This window comes from Myotis nattereri (assembly GCF_964212035.1).
Source record: "Myotis nattereri genome assembly, chromosome: 2".
Classification (NCBI taxonomy): Eukaryota; Metazoa; Chordata; class Mammalia; order Chiroptera; family Vespertilionidae; genus Myotis; species Myotis nattereri.
In genome coordinates this window covers 207520999-207539510 of record NC_138076.1, presented here as the reverse complement: position 1 = coordinate 207539510, position 18512 = coordinate 207520999, and positions in this window count along the sequence as shown.

Sequence of the window (18512 nt, the reverse complement as noted above, 5' to 3'; positions counted from 1 at the left end):
GAGATAACATTGGCAAATACAATGAGTGGCCAGATTATTATGACCATCCCATCAGTACTTTGTTGGGCCACCTTTTGCCTTCAATAGGCAATTTGTGGCGATTCTTCTTGGCATCAACTCCACGAGATGTTGAAAGGTGATGCGAGGAATCTGACACCATGCCTGATGAATAGCACTGTCCAGTTCTGTGAGATTTGATGGTTGTGGAACCAGCTGCCTGATAGCTCTTTTAACTTCGTCCCACAGGTGCTCAATTGGATTGAGATCTGGTGATTGTGGGGGCCACCTAAGCAAGGTAAAGTCTCCCTCATGTTCTTGAAACCATTCCTGCACAATACGAGCACCGTGGCATGGCCCATTGTCTTGTTGGAAAAAGCCATCTCCATTGGGATGCGCCATCAACATGATAGGATGAACTTGATCAGCAATGATACTTAGTTATGTCATGCTATTCAGATGTTGTTCCACATGAATTAAAGGGCCCAAATCATGCCAGGAAAACATGCCCCAAACCATAACACTGCCCCCACCAGTTTGAAGGGTTGTACTCATGCATGTGGGGTGCCGGGAGCCGGTCCATGCTTGCTGTTTCAAGGGACCTGGCATATATGGCATACTGTTCTTGATATGTTTGCTCACCTTCTTGGCACTATGTGTTTTAACCAAGGTCTCTGAGAAAGGTTGTTTCCCCAGGTAGGGATTTTCCCCTGAAGTTAGGGAGGGAATAAAACCTCTTAACTAAGTGCCAGGCGGGTAATTAATCACTTTAACTATGAACAATCATGCTTAAGCTACATAATCTTTACTCCCTGGAATGGAGATAAGAAACGCCCTAACCTTTGTAATAGAGATTGATAGGATTGAATCAACTGGTATAAATACAGATGTAACAAGACAGCGAGAGAGAGAGAGAGAGAGAGAGAGAGAGAGAGAGAGAGAGAGAGAACGAACCTAGGCACAGAACCTACACAGAACGTTCTCTAGGGACAGAAGAACTTCGCTGGAGAGAACATGGCAAAAGATCCTGGACAGAACCTAGCGAGGGAACATGGCTACAGAACCTGGCTGGAGAACCTAGCAAGAGACCATGGACACAGAACCTGGCTGGAGATCCTAAACAGAACTTCGCTGTAGATCCTGGCTAGGCTGCTGATCACCTGAACGCTGTCTCCGTGTCATTCCTTCTTCGCCGACTCCGTCCACACCTTTGGGGACCCCTGGACCCACTGGGGTTGGACCCCAGCAGTGGGGTACATGCTTTCATGCTGTTTCTGCCAAATTCTCACTCTGCCATCTGCATGATGCAACTGGAAATGTGATTCATCAGACCACATGACTTTTTTCTCATGGTTGACTATCCAATCCTTGTGTTTCTGTGCTAATTCGAGGCGTTTTATCTTGGTAACTGCAGACACCAAAGGCATTCGAACAGGCCTTCAGCTTCCATATCCCATACGATGCAGTGTACGGCTACTTTGCCTACAAATGTCAGGTGTTCATAATAATCTGGCCACTCAGTGGAGGTTCTCCCATGCAGTGGTCTTTCTTGTAGTTTTTTTGATGGTTTCTTTTGCTGTGCAGAAGCTTTTTTATTTTGATGTAGTCCCGTTTGTTTATTTTCTCCTTAGTCTCTCTTGCCCTAGGATCAGTGTCTGTAAAGATATTGCTACAGCATATGTCTGCAATTTTGCTGCCTATTGAGTCTTGTAGGATTTTCATGATTTCCCATCTTACATTCAAGTCCTTTAGCCATTTTGAGTTTGTTTTTGTGTATGGTATAAGTTGGTGATCTAGTTTCATTTTTTTGCATGTATCTGACCAAATTTCCAAGCACCATTTATTAAAGAGGCTGTTTTGGCTCCATTGTATGCTCTTGCTTCCTTTGTCAATTATTAATTGAGTATAATGGCTTGGCTCAATTTCTGGGTCCTCTATTCTGTTCCATTGGTCTATGTGTCTGTTCTTGTGCCAGTACCAGGCAGTTTTGAGAACCGTGGCTTGGTGATATAGTTTGATGTCTGCTATTGTGATCCCTCCAACTTTGTTCTTCTTTCTCAGGATAGCTGTGGCAATTCGGGGTCTTTTTTTATTCCAGATGAATTTTTGGAGAGTTTGTTCTAGATCTTTGAAATATGCCATTGGTATTTTCATAGGTATTGCATTGAATCTATAGATTGCTTTAGGTAGTATGGACATTTTAATGATGTTGATTCTGCCAATCCATGAACATGGTATGTTCTTCCATTTGTTTATGTATTCCTCTATCTCGTTTTTCAATGTCCTGTAATTTTCCAAGTACAGGTCTTTCATGTCCTTGCTTAAGTTTATTCCTAGGTATCTTAAATTTTTTGGTGCAATGGTAAATGGGATTTTTTTTTTCCATTTTTCTTTCTGTGAGTTTATTATTGGTGTATAAAAAGGCCATAGACTTCGGGGTGTTAATTTTGTATCCTGCTACATTGCCAAATGTTGGGGTCCAGCCTCAGCAGGTCCAGGGGTTCCCAAAGGTGTAGACGGAGTCGGCGAAGAAGGAATGACACGGAGGCAGCATTTAGTTGATCAGTAGCCTAGCCAGGTTCCGTCTTTATTGTCCTGTTACATCTGTATTTATACCAGTTGATTTTAATCCTATCCATTCTATTCCAAAGGTTAGGGCTTTTGTTAATCTAGTTCTGTTGATTTTAATCTTGTCTAGGTTAATCTCTGTGTTCCATTACAAGGGCTATTCCAAGGTCATGCTCTATTGATAGGCTACAAGGAAGTGACTGAAGGAGATTATCCTACCCAGTAAAAGTTATATCCTCCCAGCCTCGCTGCTTGCCTTCCCTGGGACTGCCCTGTGTTGGTGGATCTCCAGGGGTATAGGCTTTGGTGCTTTCCCTGGTGGGCAGACCCCTGGGGATGTGGGCCCAACAAGTCCCAAATTTATTGCCAACAGTCTTAGTCCAAGTTCTTCATAAGTAGTACATGGTATTTCTGTAACATTAGGGGATATACTGATTTATTCTCTTCCTTAGCCCTGTTAATTCCTAACCTGGGGAAACAACCTTTCTCGGGGAGGTGGTCCTGTTTTAAACACATAGCGCTAAGAGGGGGAGCAAACATATGCCATATACACCAGGTCCCTTGAAACAAGCTGTGCAGATGTTTCTTCCCTGCAGTGACTGTGTCAAGCAGCAAGGATGGACTGGCTTCCGGCAGCCAAATTCATTAATTAGGTCTAGTAGTTTTTTTATGGACTCTTTTGGGTTTTCTCTGTATAGTATCATGTCATCTGCAAATAAGGACAGTTTTACTTATTTTTTCCCAATTTGGATGCCTTTTATTTCTTCTTCTTGTCTGATCACTATGGCTAGTACTCCTAGTACTATGTCAAAGAGGAGTGGTGAAAGTGGGCAACCTTGTCTTGTTCCTGTTCTTAGGGGAAATGGGTTTAGTTTTTGCCCATTGAGTATGATGTGGGCTGTAGGTTTGTCATATAGGGCTTTTATTACGTTGAGGTATGATACCTCTATTCCCACTTTGCTGAGAGTTTTTATCAAGAAAGGGTGTTGGATATTGTCAAATGCTTTTTCTGCATCAATTGATAGGGTTATGTCATTTTTGTCTCTCAGTTTGTTTATGTGAAGTATCACATTTATTGATTTGCGGATATTGTACCATCCTTGCATCCCTGCAATAAATCCCACTTGGTCATGGTGTATGATCTTTCTAATGTATTGCTGAATCTGATTTGCTAGAGTTTTGTTGAGGATTTTAGCATCTATGTTCATCAGGGATATAGGCCTGTAGCTCTCTTTTTTTGTGATGTCTTTATCTGGTTTTGGGATTAGGGTAATGCTGGCTTTTGAAGAGTTTGTTCTAGATCTTTGAACTATGCTATTGGTATTTTAATAGGTATTGCATTGAATCTATAGATTGCTTTAGGTAGTATGGACATTTTAATGATGTTGATTCTACCACCCCATGAACATGGCATGTTCTTCATAGAAAGAGCTTGGAAGTGTGCCTTCCTCTTGAATTTTTTGGAATAGTCTGACAAGAATAGGTTTTAGTTCTTCTTTGAATGCTTGGTAGAAGTCCCCTGTAAAGCAATTCAGGGTTTGTTTGCTGGAAGACTTTTGATTGCTGTTTCAATTTCTTTGGTAGTTATCGGCCCATTCAGGGTTTTTTTATTTTTTTATTTTTTTATTATTCTTGGTGTAGTTTTGAGAGCTTGCGTTTTTCTAGGAATATGCCCATTTCATCTAGGTTGTCCATTTTGTTGGAATAGAGTAGTTCATAGTATTTTTTCATAATCATTTGTATTTCTGTGGGATCAGTTGTTATTTCACCTCTTTCATTTCTGATTTTGTTTATTTGGGTCCTCTCTCTATGCTTTTTGGTGAACCTAGCTAGAGGTTCATCAATCTTGTTTAACCTTTCAAAGAACCAGCTCAGCGTTTTGTTGATCTTATGTATTTTGTTTTTCTTTGTTTGTTTGGGTTTTTTGTTTTGTTTTGTTTTTTGTTTTTTGTTTGGTCTCTATGTCATTTATCTCCACTCTGATCTTTATTATTTCTTTCTTTCTGCTTACGCTGGGATTTTCTTGTTGCTCTCTTTCTAACTCTTAGAGTGGTAGGGTTAGATAATTTATTAGCAGTGTTTCTTGTTTTTTGAGGTAGGCTTGTAGAGTGATGAGCTTCCCTCTCAAGACTGTTTTCACTGTGTCCCATAGATTTTGGATTATTTTGTTTTCATTGTCATTTGTTGCCATGATGCTTTTTATTTCTTCTTTGATCTCTCTGGTCACCCAGTCATTGTTTAATATCATGCTTTTAGCCTCCAAGTGTTTGATTTTTTATTGTTTTTTTTTTAAATATATTTTATTGATTTTTTACAGAGAGGAAGGGAGAGAGATAGAGAGTTAGAAACATCGATGAGAGAGAAACATCGATCAGCTGCCTCCTGCACATCTCCTACTGGGGATATGCCCGCAACCCAGATACATGCCCTTGACCGGAATCGAACCTGGGACCTTTCAGTCCGCAGGCCGACGCTCTATCCACTGAGCCAAACTGGTTTCGGCTTTTTATTGTTTTTACTGTAGGTGATTTCTAGTTTTATGCCATTGTGATCTGAGAAAATGTTTGGTATGATTTCTATCTTCTTGAATTTGAAGAGACTTTGCCTGTGACCCAATATATGGTCTATCTTTGAAAATGACCCATGTGCACTTGAGAAGAATGTATATTCTGTGGTTTTGGGATGAAATTTTCTGAGGATGTCAATTAATTTCATCTGATCTAGTGAATCAGTTAGGATTAATGTTTTTTTGCTGATTTTTTGTTTAGAGGATTTGTCCAATGGTGATAGTGGGGTATTAAAGTCCCCTGCTATGACTGTATTGCTGTCAATCTCTCCCTTGATATACTCCACAAGTTTTTTTTTTTGTATGTATTTGGGTGCTCCTGTATTGGATGAGTATATGTTTACCAGAGTTACATATTCTTGTTGTATTGTTCCCTTTAGTATTATGAAGTGGCCTTCCTTATCACTTGTTATGTCCTTCACTTTGAGATCTAATTTGTCAGATATAAGTATTGCTACCCCAGCTTTTTTTTTTAAATTTCCATTTGCCTGAAAAACATTTTTTCATCCCTTCACCATCAGTCTGTGTGAGTTCTTTTTTCTGAGGTGGGTTTCCTATAGCGTGCAGGTATATGGGTCATGTTTTCTTATATACTCAGCTACCCTATGTCTTTTGATTGGGGCATTTAATCCATTTACATTTAAAATTATTATTGATAGGTACTTGTTGGTCACCATTTTTATTGTTTATGCCTGTGTTCCTTCTTTGTTTCTTATTTCTTCTTTTTACAGCAGACCCTTTAGCATTTCTTGCATTGCTGGTTTGGTGGTGACAAACTCCCTTAGTCCTTTTTTGTCTGTGAAACTCCTGATTTCCCCTTCAGTATTGATTGATAGCCTTGCTGGGTACAGTATTGTTGGATTCAGACCCTTTCTTTGCATGACTTTATATATTTCATTCCATTCCTTTCTGGCCTGATGTGTTTCTGTTGAGAAATCAGTCTCTAGTCTGATGGGGGATCCTTTGTAGGTAACTTTCTGTCTCTCTCTGGCCGCTTTTAAGATTCTTACTTTGTCATTGGTGTTTGCCAATTTAATTATAATGTGCCTTGGCGTCAGTCTTTTGGAGTTCATTTTGTTTGGGACTCTGCGAGCTTCTTGAATTTGTGTGAGTTTTTTCTTCCCTATATCAGGGACGTTTTCTGTCATTATTTCTTCAAACAGGTTTTCTATTCCTTGCTCAGCTTCCTCTACTTCTGGCACCCCTATTATGTGGATGTTGTTTCATTCGTGTTGTCCCAAATTTCCCTTCGGCTCTCCTCCTGTTTTTTAAGTTTTTTTTTTTTCTAGATCCTGCTCTGCTTGGGTATTTTTTCCTACCTTGTCTTCTAGCTCACTGATGCAGTCCTCTGCTTCTTCTAGTCTACTATTGATGCTTTTGATTGAGTTCTTTATAGCAGCGATGTCATTTTTCATTTCCTCTTGGTTCTTACACATATTGTTGAATTTGTCTTCCATTCTATTTCAGCGACCTCCATTTCTGTCATTTGTGTCCTGTTTCTTTGTCTCTGCATTTTTTTATGCTTCCCTGTGTTGATAGAGTGGCTTTCTGTGCTAGGTGTCGTATAGGGCCCAGTGGCTCAGCCTCCCCAATTACCTGAGGTGGATGCTCTTGGTGCACCTCTTTGTGGGCTGTGTGCACAGTCTTGTTGTAGTTAAGCCTTGATTGTTGTAGGTATCACTGGGAGGAATTGACCTCCAGGCCAATTGGCTGTGAGAATCAGCTGTGTCTGCAGTGGGAGAACTTATCTGCTGGAAACAGCCTCGAGCTGTTTAGCAGAGTAATGGGAAGCCCTTGAAGAGCTGGAAACAGGTGCTTGATAAGATCTGTATTCCTCATGAATTTGGCAATGTAGCAGGATACAAAATTAACCCCAAGAAATCTGAGGCATTTCTATACACCAGTAGTGAACTTCCAGAAAGAGAGATTATAAAAGCAATCCCGTTTACCATTGCACCAAAAAAATTAAGCTACCTAGGAATCAACTTAACTAAAGAGGTAAAAGACCTCTACTCAGAAAACTACAGGACGTTGAAAAAAGATATAGAGGAAGACATAAACAGATGGAAGAACATACCGTGTACATGGATTGGTAGAATCAACATCATTAAAATGTCCATACTACCCAAAGCAATCTATAAATTCAACGCACTTCCCATTAAAATACCAACGGCATACTTCAGAGATCTAGAACGAACTCTCCAAAAATTCATCTGGAATAAAAAAAGACCCCGAATAGCTGCAGCAATCCTGAGAAAGAACAAAGTAGGTGGGATCTCAATACCAGATATCAAGTTGTATTACAAAGCCACTGTTCTCAAAACTGCCTGGTACTGGCACAAGAATAGGCATATAGATCAATGGAATAGAATAGAGAGCCCAGAAATCGGCCCGAACCAATATGCTCAATTAATATTTGACAAAGGAGGCAAGAACATACAATGGAGCCAAGATAGTCTCTTCAATAAATGGTGTTGGGAAAATTGGACAGATATATGCAAGAAAATGAAACTAGACCACCAACTTACACCATACACAAAAATAAACTCAAAATGGATAAAGGACTTAAATGTACGACAGGAAACCATAAAAATTCTAGAAGAATCCAAAGGCAACAAAATCTCAGACATATGCCGAAGCAATTTCTTCACTGACACAGCTCCTAGGGCACTTGAAACTAAAGAGAAAATAAACAAATGGGACTTCATCAAAATAAAAAGCTTCTGCACAGCAAAAGAAACCATCAACAAAACAACAAGAAAACCCACTGTGTGGGAAAACATATTTGCCAATGTCATATCTGATAAGGGCCTAATCTCCAAAATTTATAGGGAACTCATACAACTCAACAAAAGGAAGATAAACAATCCAATCAAAAAGTGGGCAAAGGACCTAAATAGACACCTTTCAAAAGAGGACATTCAGAAAGCCAAGAGACATATGAAAACATGCTCAAAGTCACTAATCATCCGAGAGATGCAAATCAAAACAACAATGAGGTATCATCTCACACCTGTCAGACTGGCTATCATCAACAAATCAACAAACGACAAGTGCTGGAGAGGATGTGGAGAAAAAGGATCACTTGTGCACTGCTGGTGGGAATGCAGACTGGTGCAGCCACTATGGAAGACAGTATGGAGTTTCCTTAAAAAACTGAAAATGGAACTCCCATTTGACCCTGTGATCCCACTTCTAGGAATATATCCCAAGAAACCAGAAACACCAATCAGAAAGGATATATGCACCCCTATGTTCATAGCAGCACAATTCACCATAGCTAAGATCTGGAAACAGCCTAAGTGCCCATCAGTAGATGAATGGATTAGAAAACTGTGGTACATCTACACGATGGAATACTATGCTGCTCTAAAAAGGAAGGAACTCTTACCATTTGCAACGTCATGGATGGAACTGGAGAGCATTATGCTAAGTGAAATAAGCCAGTCAATGAAGGAAAAATACCACATGATCTCACTCATTCATGGATAATAGAGACCATTATAAACTTTTGAACAATAATAGATAAGAGGCAGAGCAGCCTCAAACAGATTGTCAAACTGCAGCAGGAAGGCCGGGGAGGGTTGGGGGGCAGGAGGTAGGGGGGTAAGAGATCAACTAAAGGACTTGTATGCATGCATATAAGCATAACCAATGGACATAAGACACTGGGGGATAGGGGAGGCTAGGGGACTGTCTAAGGCGGGGTGATAAAATGGACACATATGTAATACCCTTTGTAATACTTTAAGCAATAAAAAAAAAAAAAAAAAGATCTGTATTCCTAAGGGCTGTTCTGACTCCCTGTGGACAAGGGCAGGGGCAGTGCCACAAGGACAAACACAGGAAGACGTGTGGAAGCTCTTGCAGGAGGGAAATGTGAGCGTAGCTGGGGAGAAATGTTTGCTGTCTCCCTGTCTCTCTGTGGCTGTTGGTCACATTTTTCTGGTCCCCTGTTCCCCCGTCCTGCCCACCCCCTTTCTAGACACATGGTAGGATTATATTCCTGTCCTCCTTCTGGTTGGGTGGGCATGTGTAACCAGAGCTCTGACCACTGACTTTATTGTTGTTGTTTTAAATATATTTTTTATTGATTTCAGAGAGGAAGAGAGAGGGAGTGAGAGATGGGAACATCAATGATGAGGCAGGACTAGGCTAAGGAAGGAAAAAATAACCACGCACTCTAAAGGAAATGATGTCTTAGTAGGAAAAACATTAACATCTGCCTTTTCTTTAAACTGAACGAGAAAGATGAACTTGACAGGCTAAACAAAGGCGCCAGCTCCCTGGCAGGATGTCTCACAAAGGAATCTTCATGCTTTTAGCCTTCCATTGGGCTTGCTTACAGGTGAGCAGCAGCAGCCACAAAAGGTAGAAAAAAAATTTTGAAAGAGGATAATTTTGTCCATCACTTTTAAAATGTTTCTGTGCAATCTGGGCAATAACCCGCCTCATGCGTTCATGCATTGGAATGGTCTGCGTCTTAAGGGCCTGCCCCACTTCCTCACGCTGCCTGTCCTGCCCGCCTCAGACGCCCTTCCTCACTGCCGACCTGTTAACCTTCCAGGGTTCAGCTCCAGTGTCGCTGCATTGGCAGCCCTTCCTGTCCCTGTCCCTGTCCCGCCAGGCTGGGCTGTCCTCTGTCACCGCCGCCGTGTCAGGTGTGTGGTGGGGTCTCACTCCCTCAGTGTGAGCTCTTTGAGGACAGGACCTGACGGAGCTGAGTGTCTGCAGCCCGGGGACCCGGAGGACAGTGCCACGGAGCTGCTGCTTCCATATCAGCAGTGACAGGAGTCCCGGGAGCCCGAGCAGGGAGGGGCTGATGGCGGCTTCCTTTTATAAATTAATATATATTCTTATTGATTTCAGAGAGGAAAGGAGAGGGAGAGAGATAGAAACATCAATTGATGGGAGAGAATCATTGATTGGCTGCCTCCTGCACGCTCCCTACTGGGAGTCCCCAACCCCTGCATGTGCCCGTGACTGGAATCAAACCCAGCACCCTTCAGTCCGCAGGCTGAGGCTCTATCCACTCAGCCAAACCTGCAGGGGCACACAGTGTTTTCTGGGTGTCCAGTCCTTGTCTGCCCCCGGGGAAGGAGAAGATGAGTAACGCCTGGTCCTCATTCTCCAGGACATTGCCATTGACGAGGGAGCTTCACGTGTGTCTCTCTCCTCTCACCTGGCCACACGCGTGAAGCAGGGCTGCCCAGGGCCTGTGGGGTCAGACAGCCAGGGCCCAGCTTCAGGATAATATGGATGATGCCGGCAGCCTGGCAACGAGGGCTGAGGCCAGTGGCCACTTCTTGTGAGGATGACAGGTGCTGTTGGCATGGAGTGCAGTGCCCTGCGCTCTGCAGACCAAGGTGCCATCGGTGAGCCACTGTGATGGGTTACATGCTCCCTGCCCACTCCCACTGCCCTATAAACAGGAGGAGGACAGGGAGATGGGGTCCCTGTTCTGGACACTAAACTCTTCGTGTCCAGCGTGTCGGAGCCAAGCTCCCCTCCCCACGTGTTGGAGAGACTGGGCCGGGCCTGGTGAGGGTGCTGGCTGAGCGCCTCCAGCTGGTGACTCCTCCAGGCTCCACCAGGCGATGCTGGTGGCAATGCCAGACCCCTCTCCCTGTGATTTTGGGGTTCCTTTTCCTCTGAGTGGGGGTTCTCCTCACAGTGGGCTGAGATGGCTTATTGACCAAAGAATTTGTCCAAGACCCCACGTCCGAGCTGTCATCATCCCAGGTGACCTTTCTTGTGATGTCAGGGTCCAGCTGAGCCCGACGTAATAGTCACTGGGTCTTCTGGGTCCCTAAGTGGGGTGATCTCAGCTCATGCCAGCAGGCGCCCATATCACCCCATGTGACTTTGTAGCCCCCACCCTGGTTGTTCTGCCAGGAGAGTGTGTTCACCGAGGCCATGTCCGTCCGTCTGGGGTCCTTTCTGCGTTCTTCTCAGAGGGCCCTTTGGACAACGGGACTCCGCTCCTGTGGGTCTGGCATGATTCTGCGCCTCACAGGGGGTGTGGGGTGTCCAGGGGCAGTCAGGCCAGTGAAAGGGGGAGGAACCAGGAGGAAGGCAGGTTACAGGAAAAACAAGACAAAAAATAACTGTAAACAGCGCCAGAGGTCAACTGTGACACTTGCTCTGAGTCTTGGCCCCTACCCTGAGTGGTCTGGTTCAAGGCCCGCCTCTCCCCTCACTGTGGCTTCCTCTTCTCTGAAACCAGGCCTTTGCTGGGGGATCATGTCAGGCCCTGGCGCCCCTCCCTGAAAAGTGGGGGAGGTGGCCATGGTGCCCCATGGACATCTGTCCGGGATGAGCAGGCCTGACATAAGTGCCATGTTGGCTTCTGGCGTCCACGCCCTGCCATGCCTGCTGGGGGAAAGCGGAAAAGCCCAACAGCTTCACCACTTTTAGGCGGAGCCATTTCCTTCCTGTTTCTTGATCTGTAAAATCCAGGTGGTGATTCCTGGAGCCGGTGTGAGAATCAAATAGGAAAGGCCTGGAAGGTGCGCGCATGGTGCCTGGCACACACTCAGCCCTGGGTCTGTTTCGTTTTCAGCCTTTTCTGTGTGACCCTGACACTGGGCTTCCTATGGAGAGATCTGCTGTCAACAGGAAAGGGGCCCGGAGAGGAAACAGCCGGCCTCTCTTTGCCGACGCCCGCAAACTTGTGCTCCCACAGGCGGCCATAGCCACCAGGGAGGGCCTCCTCGGACAGGTCGCCATGGTTCTGAGGCACTGACCCTGCCACCAGGGACAGGTTCAGAGGGGCCTGATCTAAAGGGATGAGGGGAGATGTGGACACAGTGGCCTTGGGCCTCCCCCAGGGGCCAGGGGAGCAGAGCCTGCAGGGGACAGTGGCCTCTGGGAGGGGGTGATGCTGGAGGGGTTCTCAGAGGAGGTGATCCCAGAGTTGGGCTTTGAAGGGTGAGCATGTTGTTCCAGGTGGAGAAGCAGGTGCTCCTGGCAGAAGGACCTACAAAAGCAAATGTCTGGAAACTGCCTGGGTGGGGCCTTCAATAGGAGCAGGTAACAAGGCAATGCAAGGAGGCAATGAGCATCTGCTGTGCTCAGGGATGTGCTCATTGCTGGAGACAGAAGGGTGACTAAGGGGGGCATTTGAGGGCGTGTGGGGGAGGATGAGAGAGGAGGGTTCTGGGTACAAGTCCATGGGGTGGAGGGAGAAAGCTGCCCAGGATCCCACTGTCTGTCTGTGGCAGGTCTTCCTTCTAGAAACCTGAGGGAGGCAGGATGGGCTGAGTGGAGAAGGACCTGGGAGGTCAGATCTGGGGTTGCTCTAAGGCAGCAGTTCTCAACCTTGGCTGCACAAGAATCACATGGGAATCTTTGTAAAATCCTGATTTCTGGGCCTCGTCCTCCGGAAATTCTGTCTCTTTGTTATGGGGCGGGGCCGCAACATTAGTAACAAAGAAACAGAATTTGAGGAGGATGAGGCCCAGAAATCAGGATTTTAAAAAGATTCCCAGGTGAGTCTAATGTGCAGCCAAGGTTGAGAACCACTGGCCTAAGGAGTCAGCAGGCAGGGCGGGGCTCGCCTGGCGCGGTGCAGTTTGGGTAATGTGGTTGACCCTGAGCTTCTCAGAACTTGAGCCTGTGCTTTCAGTTTTCCTTTCCAAGTATCTTAGACCCAGAAAGTGTTTGTGCAGACACAGCTGCCGAGGGGATGTGCACAGCTAAGAACAAGTGGGTTTTGTTTTAAATCTTCCAGAGGGAGATTCTAGGTAAGTTGGGAGGGTAGGAGCGCCTCCCGTCTTCCCATCCTCACACTTTCTAAGACAAGGATATTGTCACTAGTGTATAGATGAGGGAACCCGAAGCTGGGGGGCGGGGGGCAGGGTGGTGGTAATGGGCCCAAGGGCACATGTAGCAGTGACAGAACCCGGGTTGGAACCCAGTTTTGTCTGACGTTCCTCCCCACCCCAGTGCCCCTAAACAGTGGAGAGGAAGGGGGACACTGATCAGGTGGGTTCACATCCTCCCTCCAGCTCAGCTAGACCTGGACTCCCTGAGACATGAGCCAGTGACCCCAAAGGAAGGGGGATGTGGGGGATGTGGAAGAGGCAGAGGAGGTGGGGACCGTAGGTGAGTAAGAGCCTTTGTTGCTTGTGGCCTGGATGCCCTGAGGCTGCCCCTGGGGCTGCTGCTGAGGCTGATGGGGCAAAGGGTTTCCTTTGAGAGTTCACACACTCTTTCCGCTTAGTGCCGGGCCTTGTGGGAAACTGAGGCCCTGAGAGGGGAATGACTGGCCCCGGGTGCCACATTGAGACCCTGAGCAGGAGGTGGGCGGGCTCTGCCTCCCTGCTCTTGGCCGGCCTCCCTCATAACCGTGGGGGATGGGAGACGTAGGAGGTGGTCCTGGGTGTCTGAGCTGGAGGAGCCTGAGCCCAGATCCCTGTGTCTGTACAGCAGAGACACCCCTGGGAGCTGCTGCCTTATTCACACCACATCCCTCCTCAGCCTCCAGCACCAGTAGGGGTGGGCTCTCCTCTGCCCCCAGGAGCTGCCTGACGCTGGGCAAGCCCCTTCCCTGAGAATGATTTGTTCCTGTGTCTCCCTGTGGTTAAGAATCTGGGTTCAGCCTCTCCATGTTGATCCGTAGGCTCCTGTGTGGTGTGGACAGCGAGTCATCTGTGGTCCACGTACCTACTGCACACAGTGCCCGGCCTCTCACGGTGCTCTGCTTTGGCTGATGGTAGCCTTTGCCGTCTTTAATTGTTAAGAAGTCAAATCAGCCGAAACCGGTTTGGCTCAGTGGATAGGGCGCCGGCCAGTGGACTGAGAGGTCCTGGGTTCGATTCCGGCCAAGGGCATGTACCTGGGTTGCGGGCACATCCCCAGTGGGAGATGTGCAGGAGGCAGCTGATCGATGTTTCTAACTCTCTATCTCTCTCCCTTCCTCTCTGTAAAAAATCAATAAAATATATTAAAAAAAAAAAAAAGAAGTCAAATCAATCACAGTTTCCTTTTATGGCTTCTGGGATTTGTGTCTTCATTAGCTTTGTTTCTGCAACTCAACATGAGTTTTAACATTTCTTCCCTCACGTTTATAGTTCTCATTTTGGTTAGATTCCTTTAGGATTGATTGATTGATTTTTTTCCCATATATATTTTTTATTGATTTTTTTACAGAGAGGAAGGGAGAGGGATAGAGAGTTAGAAACATCAATGAGAGCGAAACCTCAATCAGCTGCCTCCTGCACACCCCCTACTGGGGATGTGCCCGCAACCAAGGTATATGCCCTTGACCGGAATTGAACCTGGGATCCTTCAGTACGCAGACCGACGCTCTATCCAGTGAGCCAAACCAACTAGGGCGATTGATTGATTTTTACGGAAGCTTTTGTGTTTGTTTGTTTGTTTGTTTCATTAATCCTCAGTGGAGGATATTTTTTTCTGTTGATTTTTAGAGAGAGTGGAAGGAAGAGGGAGAGTGAGAGAAACATTGATGTGTGAGATGCATGAATTGTTATCTCCCACACCTACCCTGTGCCCTGACCTGGTTCGGGGGTGTACCCTGCAACCCAGGTCCATGCCCTTGACCAAGAATCAAACCCTCCACCCTTCAGTGCACAGGCTGATGCCATACCCATTGAGCCACACCAGCCAGAGCTGTGCAAGCTTTTTGTTTCATCTTCCTTCTCTTCTTTGTCTGCATCTGTGTCCTCTTCCTAATGCAGGACAGATGTAATGGTACTTACAGCCTTCAAGGAGCCTCTGGTGCAGGAAGCAAAGTGCCTGGCAGCAGGTAGTGAGCAGGAGTGGGAGGGGCTGGACAGAGCTGGACCTGAGCCCCAGACCTGGGCGCCCCACCTGGGGAGGGCCAGCTTTGGGATGTTCTGCTCAAGGCCAGGCATCAGAATCAGATTTTCACATTCCTCTCTTCCTCTTTCTCCTCATATAAAAATGTGATGGCTGCAGGAAGGAGACAGGAGGAAATATATAGAATTCTCAGAAAGCTGATAAAACAGTCAGAAGTACATTAAGTCAGTGGGGGAAATTTGTGTGAAATCTGAGTCATAGTTTTTGCATCAAGATCAACAAGAAAACCAAAAGGAGTGACTCTGTTGTGAGTGAAACTGGGGTTTGCTGTGCGGTTGAGTGGCTGGTTCTTTAGTGTCCCCGCCATGGGACACACCAAGGCTTGAGCCATTAGTGCCAGGAGCGCAGAGGGTCCCTGGGGTCAGGCAGGGCAGCAGACAGTAGACCTGGCCCTGTGTTTACAGATACAAATGGTACACAGTTCAATGGTTATTGCAAGAATGTGAGTCATTATTTGTAAAGTCTTAGAGCATTCCCGTAATGAACAAAGACACGCAGGTGAGCCACCTTAGTATCAGCTATTAATATACCGGCAAGTCCCTTGGCTCTCTGTGTCAGGCAGGATCAGGAGGGGTAGTTGATAAATGCTGTTTTGCTTCTAGAAATAACGCCTACAGACAATCAACATTCCCTCTCTTCTCTGGGCTCCAAGACAAGATAGTCCAGAGAGAACTGAGAGAATCCTCTCCATGGAAAGGTCTATTTCCATCATGGTAGTTCATAGAACAGAAATTATCCACAGTGTTTTCATTATTATTGATTTGAGATGAAGAGAGACAGAGAGAGGAACATCTATTGCTCCAGCCAGGACCAGAGTGTTTTTTCACACTGAAAGGTCATAAGATGTGATTACCTTCCCTTTGCCTGCCCGTCCCTTTTTGGGAAAATTTGGCATCAACACAGAGCCCATGATTACAGTATGGCCCCATCCCAATGGTCACCGACACAAGGTGCACACTGACACTTCCTAGGAAAGAGCCCTCCTAGCGCTGTGAGACCACGCTATCCAACCAAAAGGTTGGTCATCTGTGAATACTTCAAATTGACTTGTGATCAAAAAGGAACCATGGATGAAAAATGGGTTCTATGCAAAGTACCCTCACAGGGTGATGCGATCACAAATTTCTAGCTGGGCAGGTCATGGCGGGGGTCACATCCCAGGCATATAATTTTTAGTACAAGGTTTGTTTTCCTTAAGCAAGCCCTGCCCATTGTTTCTGTGCATCTAGGTGAACTCACCTTTGAAATAACCACTCTCAAGAGAGCACAATCTGGCCTGGCCAGTGTGGCTCAGTGGTTGAGTGTTGTCCCATGAATGAAATGGTCACCAGTTCGATTCCTAGTCAGAGCACATGCTTGGGTTGTGGGCTCAAAACCCAGCGGAAGGCATGTAGGAGGCAGCCACTGATGCTTCTCTCATTAGTGTTTCTATCTCTCTCTTCCATTCCCTTCCTCTCTGTAAAGTCAATATAAATATTTCTCGGTGTTATTTTTTTTTAAAAAAAGAGACCACAGTCTTGTTGACCATCCTGTAAGCCAATCCCCACCTGCTTTCTGCCAACATCATGTAACCTTCCTTACATCCCCTCCTTCATTTCAAATGCAGAGAAGAAGCTGAGTGACTGTTATTCTCCAGAGCATTTTAGATCTTGCACAGTTTGGCTCAAATAAACTTTCCCAAAAATCCTTTTTTGAAAAATTACAGCCTTAAAAAGGAAGCGCTCTGTCCCATGTTCCAACCTGCATGACCCTTGAGGACACTATGCTAAGTGAAATAAAGCCGTCTCAGGAAGATAAACATTGTGTGATTCCACTTAAATGAAGCACTCGAATCCTTAGAGATGGGAAGTAGAGAGGCAGTTTCTAGGGGCTGGGAGCGGGGATGGGGAGTTACTGTTTAGTGGGCACTGAGTTCTGTTTTATAAGATGAAGAGAGCTCTGGAGGCTGGTTGCACAACAGTGTAAATATAATTTAACACTGTTGAACTGTACCCTTAAATATGGTTACAGTGGTAAATTATATGTTGTGCATGTTTTAGCATAATGAAAGAATTTTAAAAAGAAAGATGTGTGTGTGTGTGTGTGTGTGTGTGTGTGTGTGTGTGTGTGTTTAAAAAGTACTCTGAACTGGAAGATGAAAAAGATGGGTACCTCATATCCTGTGATCATGACTGTAAATTGGTGCAATTTGTTTGCATTGGAGTGTGACTCTAGGCATAAAGGAATTTTTATATGGTGATACCCTCTGTCACAGTCATTGTATTTATTAAATACTTTTAGGGAAGCAATCTCAAATGCAGGCGAACTTTTATGTCTGAAGAATGTTTCTGCACTATTTTCATAAAGAACTAGAAACAAGCTAAGGTCCACCAGTGGGCGTGGGCAGCAGAGAGGACCGGGCAGCGTCAGGAGGGCTGGGCAGCCCACAGCAGGGCTGCGGGGCTGGGGCCAGGGCCGCAGGACCCCAGGGCCTTAGGGGATGAGGGTCTTGCAGAAGCAAGAAGTGTTCAGGCTTGGGAAGCTACAGCCCCGGGAATTGATCAACACAGAGACTTGGCATAGGGTGCAAGACATCATTTGGGAATGAGAAGAGTCATTTACAAGTAACACGGACACATTAATAAACATTTTTGTATATAAAAGAGAGTCGAGTGTAGTCCTCACCAACACGGCATTGGGATCAGGAAGACTTGGGCTGGAGTCCTAGCTCTAGCCCTGCTGTGAGACTTGGGCTAACCCGAGTTTAGGTGAAAACCTAGACTTTGTTTTTTTTTGTGTGTGTGTGTTTTTTTTAGAATCAAAAGTAGTTTACTTATAATTATAAGGTCTAGTTTGAATTGTATTGTCTAACCAGTTTATTCTCTCAGTCAATAGTCAGTTATAATCATAACCCAGGGTTATGATTATTATTAAAATGTACTTTTGTGTTGAACCGCAGAAGTGGCTTTCAGACACTGTCATGCACAAGGACACTGGTGGGAACTTGCTAGACATGTGGATTCCTAGGCTTCACCCTCTAGGGACTGAATTGTGGATGTGGTCTTGGGGTCTGGGCATCTGCAGGTTTAGCAGGCGTCCCAGGCAATTTTAATGTATCTATCCATAGGCCACATTTTGGATTCACTTCTTCCCAGAACAATGTTTACATCAAAATTGTATGAACTTGGATGAGCACCATGGACCACTGGGGCCAGATTGAAATGGAGTATTCTTGATCTGAAAACCTAGACTTTGTGATGGTTTCCTCCATGTTCCAATGGGCGCCACCGTGGCACCCACCATGTGAAATGTGTGAGAGTATTTGGTGAGGGAACTTGTAAGGAGCCTGTGGTAGACACACCATCAATATTAGCTGAGTGATTAGTCAACACAATGTCCCCAACCTCAAGTCATTTCCAAAACATTCCTGCCCATCTTTCCTTCCCATCTTTTGTGTCTGGGTTTATTGCTTCTTTGATTTTATGACTCCTCAGCTGTGTGTTTCCTTGTCTGGTGGTCTTCTCCTTGTGCCCCCACAGGACAACGGGACTGCCACTTG